Source organism: Ixodes scapularis, unplaced genomic scaffold (genome assembly GCF_016920785.2).
Source record: "Ixodes scapularis isolate PalLabHiFi unplaced genomic scaffold, ASM1692078v2 PGA_scaffold3__209_contigs__length_174095766, whole genome shotgun sequence".
NCBI classification, from domain to species: Eukaryota; Metazoa; Arthropoda; class Arachnida; order Ixodida; family Ixodidae; genus Ixodes; species Ixodes scapularis.
In genome coordinates this window covers 171,648,518-171,667,819 of record NW_024609868.1, presented here as the reverse complement: position 1 = coordinate 171,667,819, position 19,302 = coordinate 171,648,518, and the positions used below count along the sequence as shown (strand labels likewise).

At 44.2% G+C, this 19,302-nt stretch overlaps 1 pseudogene; it reads left to right on the top strand.

The window, feature by feature from the left end:
- Positions 1-12,248: 12,248 nt before the first annotated feature.
- Positions 12,249-15,014, top strand: LOC115330686 (annotated as a pseudogene).
- Positions 15,015-19,302: the final 4,288 nt, after the last annotated feature.

Sequence of the window (19,302 nt, the reverse complement as noted above, 5' to 3'; positions counted from 1 at the left end):
ACACCACCTAAACAAAAGGCCTCTGCACGCGTCATCCCACTCAGATCGATCGAGGCGTGAGATTGGCCACGAGTGCTGCGTCAGTGTTCGGCCGGAGCTCGTGTCCAACCAGCGCGTCGAAGGTCGGGCTCCGGACCAATAGCCGAGTTAGCGCGATCCGACTCCGATGACGTTTCATAGAGGGAGAGGAGACCATGCGGAGGCCTTCTGTCTAGGTGGCGTTGCCCCAATACGCCGCCCTGTGGTACCCCCGACGTTACATCCAGCGTTTCCGAACAACGACCCCCTACGTCGACGAATTGTTTGCGATGTAATAAGTATGAGCGAACCCAGTTGACGGTTGGCGACGGGAGACCTATACTATCGAGTTTTGATATTAGTTTGCCGTGGGGAACCCTGTCAAAAGCTTTACTGAAGTCTAAAAAGATCAGTGGGCTCGGCGAAAGCGACAAGAGCACGATGTCAACTAAGACAACGCTCTTTTTTATACAGGCCCTGCTCTGTTCTTATCTTGGAGCACCGATCGACTACAGCACGTGTGGAAGCGACAAGCAAGCCGCCAACGATGACCAAGTGTCTCTACAATCGCCAGTCGCAGAAGTGCTGCCCTCTGGGTTCGTGACGTCAAGTGCTTCAACGCCTACAAAAGGACTAACCCAGGAATTCATCTTCAGTGGGCTCGGCGAAAGCGACAAGAGCACGATGTCAACTAAGACAACGCTCTTTTTTATACAGGTTGGTCACAAAACCTCTCTTTTTGCGAGCAATACTCTCATGCTCATTGTTGTGCCATGCCCACAAACTTGTATTGACATTGCGTATGATTGTTTCTATGCATGCAAATTACTTGTTTGCGGTGATGTCGAGACCAATCCTGGCCCTACGACTGAGGAGATGTTTCAACAAATAATGAACGGACAGAGTGCAATCCACAAAGAAATTACAGAGTTAAAAACACAACAAAGTAAAACTGAAGTCATGATAAGCGGAATTAACGCCAGGTTTGTTGAATTTGACCAAATTCTTCACGAGCTCAGGCAGAAAACGGAACGAGTTCAGGCGCTGGAAAGTAGCCTCGTAAATCTTGAAAGGACTGTTCTTTTTCAAACTCAGAAAATTACAGATCTCGAGGATCGGAGCCGTCGATCAAATCTAGTCGTTTACGGGATAGCAGAAACAGAAGATGAAACGGAAGCACAGCTGAAGAGTAAAGTGATCACAGAGGTCCTGAATGGCATACTAGGTGTAACTTGCACTTCCATTTCAAGGATTCACAGGCTCGGTAAACCTAGTGACAAAAGGCCTGTCATCTTGTTCTTTCAGGACTATAACGAAAAACAAGCAATACTTCGCAATGCCAAAAAATTAAAAAATACACGGATATCCATTTGCAACGACTATTCACCAAGCACGTTAGCAAAACGTCGGGCACTTTGGTTGAGCGCTAAGACCGATAAGGACCAAGGGAAAAAAGTGTTTTTGGTACATGACAAGCTTCGTATAAATGATGACTGGTATATCTGGGATGACGTCGCAAACTCCCGCGTTCAGCTGCCACAATTACAACCACGTTCGAATGAATGACGCCCATGTACTCCAGAATCAAAGCAACTCCGCATTTTAAACATAAATGCACGGAGCATTGTGAACAAGGTTAACCAACTGGAACTTCTCTTATTGAATTATGATCCCCATATTACGGTAATAACGGAAACATGGTTGCACGAGGACATTAATAATGATAGTATCATTCCACCATCCTACAGCATATTCCGCAGAGACCGCCCATCGCGCGGTGGGGGGGTTGCTGTAATACTGAAAGATAATATTCATGCCGTGCTTCTAGATCAGATTGAAGAGCATGAAAGCTTATGTTTAAAGCTGAATTGCTGGGGTAACACAATTATCTTGTACGCTGTTTATAGACCTCCCAATTCTCAACCAGACTTCCTAAACCAACTGTACAACCACATATCCTCATACAGGAACAATAAACTTGCAGTTGTTGGGGACTTCAACCTTCCGGGTTTTGATTGGGTCAATTTGTCCGCTAACTCATGTCAGGACAGTGAGATTGTTCTTGACACTATGTTTGCCTATGATCTACAGCAGGTTGTAACCGAAAACACGCGAGAGCAGGGCTCGAGCTGCTCTATCCTTGATCTCGTTTTTGTTAGTAGATGCTTATCTGATTATACGGTCAGTGTCGAGAGGGGTGATCTCGGATCATAAACTTGTTTATTTCTGTTGTACTTTAGCGAAAGAGTCACCTGAACGGAAAAGTGTAGTTAAGAAAATTAAAGACTTCTCGAAGTCCAATGATGAGTGTATTCTGGACTATCTGGATTTGGCACTTGATAGTTTTAACGACTCAGACGTGCAAGTTTTATGGAACAAATTTAAGGTTATTTGCAACTACTGTTTGGATAACTTTGTCCCCAGTAAGAAAAAGCGTGTTAATAGGGCTCACCCCTGGGTGAATCGGAAAATAATTCACTTAAAGCGAAGGATTAAACGCCTTAAAAAAACTAAACGTAGAAACAACGGTCGCCTTCAGGACATGCAGGACGAGCTAGGACGGCACGTTCAGCAGTCTCGTGATTATTATTTTTCTAATACTCTGCCTAATTTTATTAAAAACGACCCTCAGAAGTTTTGGAGCTACCTAAGCAACAAAAGAAAACCCATCGACCAAATATGTGTTGACAGTACAGTGATTGATGACACCATAGTGATCGCTCATCATTTTAATGGATACTTCCAGTCAGTTTTTTCTGACGCTGAAACGTACGAGTGTGAAAATCATGAGCGGTCCTACGTGAATGCTGATTGCATATCGCTTGCAGGCGTATTTTCCATGTTATTGAACTTGAAAACGAAAAAGTCACCTGGGCCTGATAAGATACCCAATGCCTTTCTGCGTCGCTTCGCGGAACCCTTAGCACACTTCTTAACAGTGATATTCCGCGCGTCATTTTTGTCGGGAGTTCTGCCGAATGATTGGCTCTTAGCACGTGTTGTGCCGGTGTTTAAAAAAGGAGACCACTTATCTCTGAGCAACTACAGGCCAATCTCGCTTACGTGTACATCGTGTAAGTTACTAGAACATATAATTTCAAATATGGTAACTGACTTCATTGATAAAAATAACTTAATAACCGAGTTTCAACATGGATTTCGAAAGGGCTATTCAACAGTGACACAGCTAGTCACCACGGTGCACGAATTTGCCTCCACTTTGGATAAATCTGGTCAGATAGATGCCGTATTCATAGACTTCAGCAAGGCATTTGACAGAGTGCCACATGGTAAACTGCTTTTTAAATTGGAAAGTATTGGTCTTGACTCAGCCATCGTTAAATGGATCGGATCCTATCTACATGGTCGTAGACAGTATGTCGAGGTTGGTTCTGGTTGCTCAGAGATGCTTGATGTGACTTCCGGTGTACCCCAGGGAAGTGTCCTTGGGCCACTATTGTTCTTGATATACGTCAATGATATTGTTTCTGTTGTGGACCCAGGAGTGAACATTCGTTTATTTGCGGACGATTGTGTATTGTTCAAAGATGTTTTGTGTACTAATGACCAACTCGCACTTAACTCAAGCTTAAACTCTATACAAGACTGGTGCTACCAATGGAAAATGAAATTGAATCTCGAGAAATAAAAGATTATAACGTCTCTGAGGTAGACCATTACAAGTATCTAGGGCTGACAATTGATAGTCATTTGGGCTGGTCAAGACACATCGACAACATTACATCTGCTGCTTTTAGAAAGCTAGGCCTCATTAGACACAAGTTGAAAAATACACCCCCTAACGTAAAATTGTTAGCGTTCAACACGCTTGTGAGACCTAAACTGGAATACGCCAGCGTTGTATGGGATCCCTTTACCAAAAAAGACATAAATAAATTGGAAAGGGTTCAAAGACGGGCAGTCAGATTCATTTACGATAAGTTCAAGCGATCAGATTCTCCCTCCTCTCTAATGCAGATAAACAAAATTGAATTGTTGCAGGAGCGAAGGCAAATAGCAAGGCTAAAGTTTCTGTTTCTTCTTGCAAATGATAAGCTATCTATTAATCGCCATGCATATCTAAAACCCATTGCTACGAGACAGACCAGACATCACCAACCACATTCACTGACTCCGTACTTTGCTCGCACCAATCTTTTCAAATTTTCCTTTTTTCCAAGAACAATCATTGACTGGAATTCCCTGCCCATTGAGTCACTTCCTTCTTCCTACCTCATGACCGTATAGGTTTTTTACTGGGAATGTGTATCTTGCTCTTGGAGGCTTCTTGTCCTGTATTTTTGCATTTGTTATTTACTGTATATTTTAACCTAGTGGCCTTTTTTGATATCTTTTGTTGAAGACTGTTTTTTGTCGTGTATTTTGCGATCTGTATTCACTCCTGCTTGGACCATTTAGGTCCGCAGTATGTCATAAATAAAAAATAAATAAATAAACATCAACCTGGCCTGCCTTATCCAGTATTTGTGCAAACTCATGAATGGTAGTCAGTAATTGTGTAGTAGTTGAAAGGCATTTTCTAAATCCGTGTTGAAACGGTGTCAGTAAATTATTTTCATATAAATGTTCTCTAATAACGTTACTAATGACGTGCTCTAAGAATTTACAACTTGTGCACGTTAAAGAGATAGGTCGGTAATTACTTCGTGATAACGGGCCCCCTTTCTTGAAAACTGGTATTACACGAGCTGTAAGCCAGTCTTTTGGCAACACACCCGAGAAAAAAGAAGCACGAAAATTATAGTCTCAAACTTTGCCATTATTTCTGCGTACCGGCGCAAAAATGAATTCGGTATGCCATCTGGGCCGCACGACTTTTTTGCTTTTAGGTTTAACAACATTGAAAGTACGCCTTGATAAGATATAAAGTTAGCAGTAAAAGAAGAAGAGGCGTTGTCATGCTCAGGCACGTCAGGGGCAGAAAAGACCGACTTAAAGTACCTATTAAACTGCTCAACAATTTCACCATGATCAAAACGTCATTTACTTTAATCTTACCAATTGACTTTTGTTTGTTGCCAAGGTACCTCCAAAATTTATCTGGATCGTTTTTAATGAAGTCAGAGATCGTGAATGAAAAGTAACGTTGTCTCGCCTGCTGTACGTTCGATCGTAATTAATTTTGAAGTTCAAGAATTTGAGCTTTATTGCGGTTCCCCTTTTTTCTGAACCGCTTGATTCTACGTTTTAAGTGGATTATAGTTCGGTTAATTCATGGGTTGCAACGCTTAACACGTTTACGTACATTGGGAACAAATGTATCAACGCAGTAATTACATGCTCATTTAAACGTATTCCAAAGAATATTAACATCAGAGTCATTAAAGTTGCCTAATATGTTTTCTAAATGAGTGATAACAGGATTATCATCAGAACGAGAAAAATCTTTGATAATCTTAACTTTAGCTTTTTTTGTTGGTTGACTGGATGGGTAATGAGCAACGGAAGTGAACAAGTTTGTGGTCAGAAATACCCTTCTCAACCGAAACAGTATATTCTGTAATACTTCGACTAATAAAAACTAGGTCCAGAATAGAACCACTACATCCGTGTTCATGTGTTACCTCATTGACAACTTGCAGGAAGTCGAAAGCAAACATGGTGTCAAAAATAATATCAGTGTTTTCACAAAAGCCAGGTGACAGTTTCACCCGATCATCATTGGGTAGGTTAAAGTCACCAACAATTATTTTGTTATTGTTGCGGTGAGAAGATTAATGGTTGTAAAATTTATGCAGAAATTCAGGAGGAGAATGAGGAGGTCTGTATACAGCATACAACATAAAAGTCTTACCCCATGTGCTAACTTTCAAACACAAGCTTTCATGTTCATCTATTTGGTCCAAAAGCGCGACATCAATATTTTCTTTGAACACAACAGCTACACCCCTCCACGTGATGGACGGTCTCTCTTAAATAATTTATGAGATGCAGAAATGATGCTATCGTCACCAATGTGGTCAGAAAGCCATGTCTCAGAAATCACAGTAATATGGGGATCGTGGGTTAACAACAGAGACTCAAGCTGTTCAACTTTGTTTACAGTGCATCGAGCATTTAAGTTTAACACGCAAAGTTGGTTAGCATATGGGTTATGTGGTCGTGAATTCGGTAGATTGGGCAGTGACAGCCGGAAGTTTGACACGCGCGTTCTTTATATCGTCCCAAACATACCAGTCATCATTGACTCGCAGTTTGTCGTTAGAGATACCTTTTTTACTGCCGTCTTATCGGCTTTTGCACTTTCCCAGAGAAATCTTCGTATGGACAGATTGTATTGTGAATAGTCATTCCTTATGTAAATAGTCGTTCCCTTCAATTGTTTTGCATTGTGAAGTGCAGCTTGTTTTTCACTATAATCCTGAAAAAACAAAACAACCGATTTTCGGCCACTACTTTTTTCGAGCCGATGTATTCTGGCGATCGAAGCACATTTCACTCCAAGCCTTTGCTCAAAAACTTCAGATATTACTTTGCTCCTTAATTGCAACTCGGTTTCTGCGTCTGTTTCCGGAATTCCATACACAACAAGATTGGAGCGACGGCCTCGATCTTCAAGATCGGCGATTTTACGGTTTTGGGAGCTAAGGGCATCCTCAGGGGTTAAAATGGTTCTTTCAAGCACCTCGATTTTTTTCTGTTTTCACCCTCAGTTCCTGCAGTAACTTGTCAACATCAACATCAACACCAACAACAAAGGGTATAGCCATTAACATCCATCCATCCATCCAAACACCGTGGAGCGCACGCCGCCCCAGTCAGTCGTCGTCCACCCTCACAACCAGGCGAGTCGTCTCTTCTCGGCGGGTGCTTCGGCCCCCTTCGTCCACGATCTAGAAGGATCGTGACACGCCGCTTTGCAGATCCGTACTGGCCGTATCCTTTTAGCAGCGATGGTAGTTGTGTTCACTTCTTAGCGATCAAGTTCGTTATCAGTTGCAGTCGATCAAGGCGGCTATCCCGTCATCAGGAAAGGTGGGCATTCGGACCCTTTTAAATAGACATTTCGTAGCGTGAATATTACATCGCACGCACACAATCCTCAAACCACCCCAAAGAAGCGTTGCCGGAAAGGCCACCCGATACTAAAACGAACGGGGGCCAACTCTGCGTTACTTTGTTCACCAAAGCGCCTCGGTACTACGTTCAGGCCTCAGTAATATCTATGAGTGACCGTACTTCACTCTCAAAAAAAGGGTGTATTCTTACACCCTTTGTCCCATATAATACACCCCAAAACTTCAATTTGACGTACAGCGTTCTACAGTCGAACAGACGGCCCCAAATTTTACGAGGGGCTTGATAGCCGGGTGGCACAACTCATTCAAATAGCTAATGTACGTTTTACTAACTACAAAAAAATAACCGGGGTTTTCTTGGTCCTACAGTAAAAACTCGGTGTTTTCTTTATGTGGTCTTTAATACGTACTTTATTTATTTAAAAAGTTGTATATCGCTCCGTTATCAAGCCCCTCGTAAACGTTGGGGCCGTCTGCTCGACTATAGGGCTCAGTACGTCGAAATGAAGTTTGGGGGTGTATTATATGGGGCGAAGGGTATAACGATACACCCTTTTTTTTTTTTTAGAGTGTTCCCGTTGTGGTGCCGCTCTTACAGACATGTTGTCGTCACGACATTGCGTCGAAGCTTCACAGATATCCACGAGGTGGTTTTTGGTTCTCATTTTATTCAGCTTAAAATACGTTTTCTGGCATTATTCTACGGAATATCGGTATTGATGAGGACCTATTTTAGCCCTCTTCATGTTCAAGTAAAGAGATGGGCTCTAAAATTTGGTTCCCGTACCCCTTTAAAGGCCCTGTCACACCGAGGCAACACGACGGCAACAGCAACACAACGCGCTGTCCAACAGTCGGGCAACTTGTTGCTCGCTCCTCATGTTGTCCGACAAACCTGTCACATCGCAGCAACAGCACGACAACATGGACGACAACTAAAATGTTGCTTCGGAATGACTGCTTTCGGCAACAAAAACAGCAGCAACTTGTGTTGGACAACGTGTGTTGCCCTGATCGCTGGCTGAGCGAATTTCGGGCCGGCAACACGACAACATAGATAGCTTCGATGGTAGAGCTATATAGTTCCCTATCAATAACGTCTCACTCAAATAAAGGATTGGAAAACGTTAGTTAACAATAATTAGGGCAGCGTGCAGCTAAAATATTTTCGATTAATGTTTTTGCTGCGTAGTTACGGAAAGCGATTGCCGGAATGGTCACAGGTATACGGTCGTGAACGTTCAGACTGCTTTCGAAATTAGAATTGCCGAGAGACCAGCTCACATTACTGATATAGTAAAATAAAATGACATGCCTACTCACCCGCTGATGAAGTATGATAACAATAATCCAGAAAACCAAAGATTAAAAAATTGAAGCATTAAAACGATCATTCTGATCATGATTGTTGATGCTTAGAACTTGGAAACAGCCGCTACCAGACACCTGATTCGTTTTCAAAATACCCAGGACGTTTTGGGGGAATGAAGCGATCATGTAGCAGGCGGTAGGCAAGTAGACAGCGTTGAAAAATATTTATACCGCCGATTGTTATGAAGGCCGATCCTGTCAGTGTCACAGTTTTGAAGCGCTGTCAGTTCAGCTCAACACCATGCTACAAAGACGCTTTGGGGTACTGCCGGTTCACACTCGATTTTACAGTACACATATGAATTGCATGAAAAAACCGGACAGAAACACTTCATACGGTGCCGTAAATCCCGAAAATATATCAGTGATGTCACTTTCCTCTGTTAGCACTATCTGCTTTGTCAGCGAATGAAGAACATTTCGATAAAATAAAGAGCGGAAAATACTCCCCGCGTCAAGTTGTCTAATCGCAGTCACTGGTTGATGCCGTACCGAAGTGATTCCCGGACATTCGAACGCTCTAGCACTTTGCAGAGTCAGATTTCTAGCGATTCCGCGCCGCACACGAACGAAGGTAAACAATCAAGATGGCGGAGTGTTCCCCGTGTTGTCCTCGCCGTCAGCGCGGTGTGACGGGGTTGTCGCACAACAAATCGGGCAACACGGTTGCCGGGCGGCAGCAACATGTTGCCCGACTTTTCCCAGAATAGAGAGGCTTTAGTGACGGGTGGGTTAACACGTGCCCCTGCAATACACGCGCGAAGTAGTTATGGGAACTTTTTTTAAAACATCGTTTCATTTCGATAAACGGAGTTTCTCTAAACTAGGGCCCCGCTTTCTCTAAACCGGGTTTCGATAAAACGTGCCCGTTCTCTAAAACGTGTTTCGATGAAATGGGGTTCGATCAACCGCAGTAAACCCAAAATTTAAGAACTTAATTATGGAGGGTGTCCCAAAGTTGAGGATAACATTCTAAAATGAATCGAAAAAAACTACTAAAATACGTTTTTTTATGAAAAGCTCGTTACGTGCAAATTTCGATTTTTCGGGCTAATTTTAGAGCACTATTCTTGACTTGGATACAGCAAATCTGTATTAAATTGTTTACTTTTGTAACTCAAATTTATCGAGAAAATTTATCACGAGCAGAGTGTGTATTCACAAAAACGAGCATAGCACAATTTCTAAGCAGTCAATCAAGCTTTTATGTGATGTACGCTTCGGTGTAATCTTATGCACGCGGACACTTATGGCAAACCAAATCTGGGAAATTGTCATTACAAGCGCTGCGGTCCCATTCTTTTCATTAAGAAAATGTAATAAAAATTGCATAGGACGTAATAAAGCACACTATGGGACAGCCGTCGAAACATTTTCGTTGTCTATGAATACGGCATATCTCTGTCTAAAAGTGATCTCAAAGTTTGGAGCAGTGAAAATTAGCAGAAGTACCTCATCTGCCTCAAATAAACACAACTTGCAAAACATACCGTGTTCAAAATTTTCTGAAGACTCAATTTTTTTTCATCAAAGTTTCATATCATGATATAGAGATGCCACACACTTCTAAAACTCTAAATTTATTTCAGAATCCGTTGATGAGAGCCTGGAGGATTTCAGCTACACGACCAATGGTTCTGTGAGTGGTTCTTTCATTGTTTGAAAAAAATAGTATTTATGACATTTACAAGCTCAACTAAAAGATGTTCAGTCATGACTAGCAAAATTCAGTGGTATTCAATAAAAAGTATCATGCTATAGTTCATGCCTATGTCTGCCATTTATTTTCAGATACTATCGGCTCATAGGTCAATACAGGGAGAAATATTATGCATCGTGCAGTCCACATTTACGAAGCTAGCACTGCCTCACAAAAATGCATACCCATTCAATCTTGCTGTTCAGTTGCATTCATTCTTTGTGGTACGATTATAGTTGCATTTCGACCTCAGAGTAAAAGACGCACATTTTGAACCCTGGATAACCTGTGTCATAAGCAACCTCTGGGGAGTGACCTGGAGTTTTTATTGTTTTTGTGATGTAAAAGATTCACATTTTGTTTGTTGCAGCTACACCTCCAAAAGGAGATAATTATTAATAAGGTTCAAGCGAGAAAAACTATGATGAATAAAAGCGCAACAGTCGTGGCTAAAGACACAGCACAGGCGCTTTGGACACGCTGTGCTAGCTGAACGGAGCGTCAAAGGGGTCCTGGCCCCAAATAAGAAGAAATCAGGAGAAGCCCCAAAACCTGCCTTGACCCCAGAGAAAGTAGAGGTCGTAGAAGGTAAGTTTCTATACACGAGATGTTAACGTCTCATAACATTTTTCTTTTTTATATACAGCAACGGTGTCCCACTGGGGCAAGAAAAATGAAGTCGACGTGGGAGCGGTGCTCCACAACCTGACGCCGATTCTCACAGAAAAGATACCAAGACTGTAGCAAGGCAGAAAGAAGACAGCTCAACGCAAACAACAACAAAGATCCCGGAACTCGTCCTTAGTTTCCAATACTTAATTGTCAAAGAAAAAAAAATCGTTTTTTTTTTTGCAAATGTTTTCAGCACTCATACGTGGAAGCGAATTTTCTTATATTGTATTTTTTTTTCTGGTTGATTTAATAAAGTTTCAAATCTGTCTTTTTACGTTTCTGTTGTTTGTCAATATCACTATCAGGGTTTCGAGCTGCAACTGGGAGCACGCATTTGCAACTGGAACCAACTGCAACGGGGACCAACTGCAACAGGGACCAACTACAACTGGGACCAGTTAGAAATTTTCGCCTGGGTTGCATCTACTGTTTACATCGAGCCTGCTTACCAACTTTCAAATTTAAGTCTTTTGTGGCCTGCACTTACTTCTTATCGCAAAGTACCGGGCCAACATTTGGTCTATGGGCCGGCGTCGTCTAAGAGAGCAGACGACAAGCAGAAACGTTTGAAAGAGCAGACGACAGTTTGAACGATCAGGCGGCCGTTTGAACTTGAAGACGCACTGAACGTAGTCCGCAGGTGGTCCGCACAGCTTGACGGTTTTCTGGCGTCCATGTTGGAACAAAACAAATAAATCTGACGGCCACAAGTATCCGTGAATTCAACTCAAAGTGCTTCCCGCCCAAGCAATCGTCGTCCGACGGCGTCTGCTTTTCCTTTTTCATGGCACATATCCAGATTCTCGGACGAACCGAGCACGTGAAAACTGACCTTCAAACCTTTCTCGACACTTTTGGTACGACCCCAGTCGCAGCGTTTTGACGAAAAAGCAGGTTTTTGTCTGGTTCCTTTCAAAACAACGCAAAAATACACGTCTGGCATTGGGACTTCTGCCCACAGCCCCAGACCGGAAGTGCCACCGACGCGCCACCACCGCGCCGTGACGTCACAGAGTTGAGTTCGTGTATTAGCGCCGCGGCGAGATGTTTCGGTGGCGCCCTCGTTAGGTTACCTTTCGTGACGTCATTACCTTGTGAACAGCAAGTTCGATGGTGTTTGTAATGGGCATGGTGGAAGCCTGAAATCATAGCACGCTCAAACCAACACTACGGTGGGTAGAAGGGGGAGGTGTCAGAATCGCGGTGCGACGGAGAGAGCAGCCGGTCAGGATGCAGCGGTGGCGCTGCTGTCGACACTGAGGTAAAGTTCCTCGATGTTTTTTCACTGCGTTTTACAAGTACCGTCATTCTTTGCCGCGCCGACATCTGTTTCTATTGGAGGAGAGCGATGTCACGTGATTTCCGGAATTGTCGCCACTTCCGTCCGCCATTTGCTTCCAAGGTGCTCGGCTGCTCCGTCCGCTCCCGTGTTTCGTGATACCCGCCGACGACTTTAGCTCGACCTCCTGGTGTTTCTGGACCGTAATGAGGCAAGTGAAGCAGTAAGCGTTTGTGTTAGATGACGGGGTGTTGCGCTTTTGCGTGCAGCCAGAGTTCTGGTAGTGGAAAAAAGTTGTTCGCCTTTCCGCTTCGGAAAGCCGATCTGAAGAGGCAGAAGGCATGGCTCCACATGATTGGGAGGAAAAACTTCGTCCCTACCAGAAGAAGCAAGCTTTGTGAGGTGAGCATTTCTGGGCTAGTTACCTCTTCCACAGACGTTCACATAGGTACACATGCAACGTTTTTCCTGACGCGCCTGACTGCCGAACTCGGTCTCAGCTGAAATGCGGCCTCGGTGCTCTGCCGTTCTAGCCTGTTGTTTTTCACTAGAAAACCCGGTTGTTCGCCGGCAAAGTTTTTCGCGTAGTCTGAGTTTTTAAGGGACACGATATGAATGGATGAAGCTGCCGATTGGCCGCTTCAGCTGTGTCTCGCAGTGAACCTCTAGGAAACACGAAAAGCTACTACCGAGGACAATATGAGCCGAAAACGCCTTTCATGCTTCTTTGGCTTACCATTTGTTTTTGAGAGAGCTGTGGTCCGAACTAAGAATAGAAAGCGAAGTTGAGGAATAATGGAGCTTGTGGGAGTCGCAGAAGAAGGTTGGATCGGGTGTTCCAGCTCGTACTGTTCGCGCCCGGGGAGGGCGTACAATGCGCGACACTGTTGGCGCGAACAGAGCACCGGTGTCTCTACGTATTTTACTTCCATGGAGTGTTGCTTTGCACCAAATTTTACCGCTTAGGTTAGCGTCCCAAATGAGCCCTTCCCACCGCACTAGGAGTTTTGATGACGAATTTTTGATTCCGCTAGAGAAAAAAGCGGCGATCACTCTTCTGTACTAACAGTGTGACGCTCTCTACCTCCAAACAAAGTTGAATTTTTTAGTGTTCTCAGTGCACTGTCCCGTGAATTGCGAGTTAGCCCTGTTGATTCTCGACAGGACCATTTTGCACCGGATCAGTTTGAACCTCGGATCTGGCAGAGCCATGGCATCAAAAAACTTAAACCAGACGCTGTCCCCACCAAGTTTAGCCATAGGCTGCCAAAGCCAGTTCGAAGACCACCGCGAGAAAGGGAAATATCCAAGGTAAGTTGACACAGTCAGAGATATTGAATTTGCAGTCACTTGGTTGTTAGATTTGGTATTAAAGTGCTACCTATTTTAAGCAGGGGAGCCAATGCAGGAGGAAGACAGCATCCAGACGGTTCCATCTCTGAATTCAACTGCTGCTCTCACAGGTGTCGTATTTCCTCCTTCACAGATTATTGAGACTATGCTTGTCCAAGGTGATGAATTAATGCAAGTAGCATTGAACTGCATACTGACAAAGTTTACAATCTCAGCACAAGCCTTGCCCACGCACACAGAGGCACAATCCAGCAAAGTGCAAAACTGCGACCTGGAGTCTGTGCCTCAGGCGGGCCCTCCAGTTGGTGAGTCACACGCAATTCCAGCATTTAGTAGCCGGGCACACGCAGCGACATGCAGTCACAATCATCCTTAACTCGAGCGTGTGCCAGGCATACTCTGGGCTAATTCTTCCGTTCCTTCTTTTTCGGTCTGTACTTGCCCATCTCAAATGTGCTATGTGCTTTCTTGGGCATTCCTGCAACAATTGACTATCCTGCCATGCGTATATGTGCAGTATGTACCCAGGACATCATAAAAAGAGTATTGGAATTTATATCAGCATGCTCTTCTGTGCTTTGGGTAAGTGTTGATATGCATTATACATGCGTCCCTGCCAGGAGCGGGTGCAAACATTTCCTGAAAGGGGGGGGAGTCAGGTGTTGGTCAGCGTACAATACGTTTAGGAACCCCCTCCCCCTCGTTTCACGTCCTAAATTTTACACATGCAAAAATCAAGAGGGGGGTCAGGACATCCGGACCCCCCATCTAAATCCGCCCCTGGTCCCTGCTGTAATGAACAGCGTGAGTGGAATTTAACTGCCTGCTGATAAAATTCCCGGCTTCAGCACGAGCCTTGCCCATACTCACAGCCGCCCACTCCAGCAAGATGCAAAGCTGCGACTGGGAGTTTCTGCCCAATGCGGATGCTGCAGTTGCTGAGTAACATGATGGCCAGACACAAATACTGCATGACATTGTTAGTGCGAGTACAACTGCGGCACTCTTTGCATTTTACTTTGAATTAGTAAATGCTGGCACCAAATAATAGGGTGCAACTTTGTGCCCCATATGAACATTTTTCATCCCTTGTTTGCATTAACAGTGTCGCACTATGTTAGGTCAGAACCATCCTTAACACCAGTGGGGTGAGGCGTACAAAATGCATGCCATAGACCAATCTCACCAGCCAGTTCGACTACGCGCCATCGCTGTCGCAATGCATTGAGGGAACTTCAGTCTTTCTGCACGTGCCCGAAACACTGGAACTCTGCGCGTGAGACAGCACAAGCCGTTTCGGGCACCACCGTCTACCTATTGTGAACTAAAGTTATGGCGGCTTCATGCATGCGCAGAACGCTTGGTGAGGTGGGTCTATTGGTGGCAGGACGACAACAATTTCTTTCTTTTTGTCTCTATTGGTCCCTCTCAAAACAAATGCATTTCTGTGACCACTGACTACTCTGCCATACAAATGTCTGCTGCATGCACCATATTGTGGGGTTTCATTTTGTGCCTTCAAAATTTTCAGGTTCACTGCAAGTCTCGATACAAAAATCGAACATGTTAGGCTCCATCCTAATAAGAACTGTTGGTCAGCGCTCTGTGCTTAAACAAAATAAGTCAATGCCAAAGGGTGCAATATTGCTTTTGCATGAAATTACACACAGAACATATAAGTACTTTACGCCCATTCTCGATTAATGCTGCAGGGAGCAACTCCCTCCACTATTATGAGCATTCCTTATAAAAGTACAAATGACAGCCGTGTGTAGAAGTGAACGACAGGACTGACGCTGGCTGTGCTCTTTGCTCGCTACTCAGGTGCGGTTCCCTCGTCCCTGGCAGCAGGCTCCTTCTTCCAGCCAGGTACACCGCAGGGGGCGAGTGCCTCGAAGGGTAAGGCATTTCCCTGAACGAATGACAGTCGTGTGTAGAAGTGACCGGTAGGGCTGATGCTGGCTGTGCTCTTTGCTTGCTACTCAGGTGCGGTTCCCTCATTCCTGGCAGCAGGCTCCTCCGTCCAGCCATGTACACCGCAGTCATGTACACCTCCCCTGGGTCCAATAGGTCAATTCTTGGTGCTCCCCTTCTTCGTCATCGGTTGCCCAGATTCCTCGCTAGAAAGTAATCACCTAATCAACATCAGTGTTCTCGTCCATCTCCTTCTGGTCTTCATCAAGTTTCCGGTAGAAGGCAGACCGATTGAGCTCGAACAGCTTGTTCGTTTTCCGATACTCAATTTGGTTTGCCGCAGTGACCGGTTTTTTGTGAAAGACTGCCCTTTCCTCTTCGATCTGGTCCTCAAGCTTCTTCAACTGGTCCTTGTTGTTAGAGTGGTACTGGTTGCCTTTGTAAATTCGTTTTAATGCTCTCGAGGGAGCCTTGTTCTGTTTGACTGGTGACAATTTGCAGTTGTTGACTGAGCTCCTTTATCTTTATTTTAATGGCCTCCTTTCAGTTCAACTTCCTTTTGTCACCTCCTCATATAACAGCTGGCAAGCGCAGATCAAATCATTCAGCTCTGCTAGAATATTCACCTTCTTTTCCAGCTCGATCCCGATGACCTGATAGTTTACTTCCTGACTGTATACCTTTCTTGTTGTCTTTCAGTCAGTTCGGTGATTAAGGGACAGCTCAATGTTACTGGCCAGCAGATTCTTTATATTGGTGTACAGTTTGCTGTTTGTTATGGTCGCTGGCAACGGCCATTCTCTTTCTTCGGCCGCCTGACCACTGCCCGATTGAGTAGGCTGTTGTTGATTTTTGCACTGGGTATGCTTGTTTTTCATCGTTGTCGACGTTACATTCTGGTTATGCTTCCGATTATACTTGATTGTTATTTCTGGCCACCAACCATTGGGCATCCGTCCATGTGGTCCTTTACTTCGCTTGATAACCAGGGTCAACCATCTTTCTGGTGTTGTCGTTTCCCTGTCGGCTCGCCTCACAATCGCCGCAAAAGCCACTTCTCTGTCACTGAAAGTTCTCATCATCATCGCCATTCAGGTCGGTTGCTGGTCATCGCCGGTTGAGTTGGCACTTTTGTTATCATCGGCAATGGATGCTGGGGTTCGTGCTGAGTGCGTCAGTGGCCGTTGCACTCGCGAGACGTCGTTGATTTCGGAGGAATTTTCAGTTCCAACGCTCGGAGAATTTTTATTTAGCGTTTCCATCCCTGTTTGGCAGTGACACAGTCGTTGGTCTTCCGATAAACACCAGAAAACCAGTATCTCGGCACTCACAAAATTGGAAACACAACCACCATGGACATCTTTATCTTTTTGAAGTGCTAATAGGAGAAAGGGAGGACACACTTATATGAAGAGAAAGACAAGGACTTGATCACATGCAAGAAAAACATTCATGGCGTCTTCTCTACTGTAAGAGTGCTGGTGAGTGGGCTGGGGGGGTATGGTGTGCTCATTTTCTGCTTTGGCATAGTAGGCTGGAAGTCATGCTGTGGGTGCTCTTCTTCACACTACCATCCTGGATTACTAAAATGGAGCGAAGTAGGCAATGAGCACACATCCCCCTCTAGCTCACCCTAGTAGCTGTTTCTTTTTGTGTTATCCTTTATTTTAAGCATATTCTCCTAATCTCCTGTGGGATGACTTGTTCGACTGCAACATTGATTACTTCCTAAAAAGATCTTGAATAAAAAATCAAAAAAAAATCTGCGTTGTCTTATCCAAGACACTTTCTTATCTTCACTACCATGAATACACAAACTGTATTCATATAACATGTGGCAGTTCAATTAAATTACAACAAAGTTGGGCTCTACCCATATTTACTATTTATGTGCTTTGCATTTGCATGAACTCAATTACATTAATTATATCTTACTGCGCTGCTCATGAGTTTCAACACTTGTCTTTTGAGATATACAGTATATATAATCGCACGACAAGAGCTGAAATAAACAAAAATGTCTGCACAATGCATGTGCTTCGTGTTGTGTTGTCCTTCCTTCCCCCAGTTTCGGGGGTTTTGTCTAAAAAAATATCTACGTGGATGTTACAGTGGAAGCTAGGCAGAAAAAAGTAGACAGAGACATTAAACACGTTCATAACGAATTCCTTGAACGCGATGTAATAAAATTGGTCTTGGATTCACCGTTTAAGGTGGCGAAATAATAAAAGTTGTACGCCACATTTCTTCACTGCACGCTGAAGGTATGCTATCCAGCAATCAAAAACAGCGAAAGTTGCCAGCTAGAATCCTTGATAGAGTTATTTAAGACCAAACACGGCTCCGCAATTGAGGCTCGAGGACGAGATTGCCCGTTATCGCATGTGGGGATAACACGTGCATTGGTGTAACTTCACGCAAAATATTGTTTGGGACTGGTGAGTTAAGTGCTGTAAATTCATCCGCACGGATCTCGCACCGTCCAAACTCGTCAAGGTCACTACTTTGCACGACGTTTGTTTTCCATCAAAACACTGCTACTAGTACTTATAACAAAATGCGTGTTGAAGTCATGTAGATACACTCCAAAATAATGAGTTCCAGACTCGTTTGCGTCTACACCGTGCACACGCTTGCGTAGCATTACCAACGCTCGCCACGAGGGAGAATGGTTGCAAACAAAATAGAGTTCTCAGAATAGCTTAACCATGCGGCTCTATCGACGACGGAATGAAATTTTATATGAAAATATGAAAATGAAAATATAAATAGTTTATTGTAACGCAGGCGCGCACATATCTAGCATCGCCGAGAGCATTGCTCGTGAAAGCTCTCGCTGCGGTATGATAGGGATTGCGGCAAAATATTAATATATTTATGTGCTTTTGCGGAAATAACAGCTTACCTTCGATTGACGTAAGTAACCCGATGATATCCAAATTAATTTCACGCGCTGGAATTTACCAAAACAAGGAAGACTACACTACTGCTAACCATATAACAACACAACGCAACCGCCCTCCCGTCTGACGTTAGGAAGCGAATGGCGGCGCTAGAGAGGGAGATGAGAAAATTTTGGGGGGAAAGAGGAATCGTAGGTGGAAAGGAGGAAAGTTGTCGCTACCTGTAAAAACGAAAAAATATCCAGGGACGTTACACTGAGGTGCACGTCCGCTCGCGCGCCCACTCCGATGCGTGCGCTTTGGTACTTGCTCCGCGCGATCGTGCGGCGCTTTAAATGAATGCCTTTAAGCTGATTTCCACCAAGCTCCACTGCCTTCGAACGTGTGGCTAAAGCAACCCCCTAATAAACCTGCTAATCATTTTATAATGATTTAGTTGCGCGTGGGCACCCAAGGCTCTCGATACGCTGAAGCGTTATCAACAAGAGATACTACTGTAAAACCTTCTTTTTTTTTTTCTCGCAAGGCCCTATTTTTTGCGAATTTCACAAATTAAAAAATTTGCGAAATTTAGGGGCACGCGAAAATACCGGCCTTTAGAAGCCCTGAATTCCGTCCTCCAGAATTCGCGAAATTAATTGGTCACGGATATGTCTCTCTGCACGATTCTCGAAAACATAGGACCGCGAAATGTTTTACACTATTTAGTTCGGCTGGTTGGTTCATGATCATCAAATGAAGGAAGCCCGCGCAGGATGCAGCGAGCACAACATACGCATTTTATGATTTATTTATTTCTGGGCTCGAGTGAACGTGTATACGTCGGCTAGTAGCGTTGGGTTGTCTGGTGCTTGACAAGAAATGGGCATGGTTCGTTGAGATCGTCAATATTCGCACTTGAAAGGGGGGAAGGGGGGGGGGGGAGAACACTCGATTAATCAATGAAGTTTCACACCTGGTAGATATGGGACACAAGGGCCCATATCTGACACCCCTTAACAAATAGAAGGAACAGCTTCATTGGAATATTCAAACCTGTATTCTCACTTATTG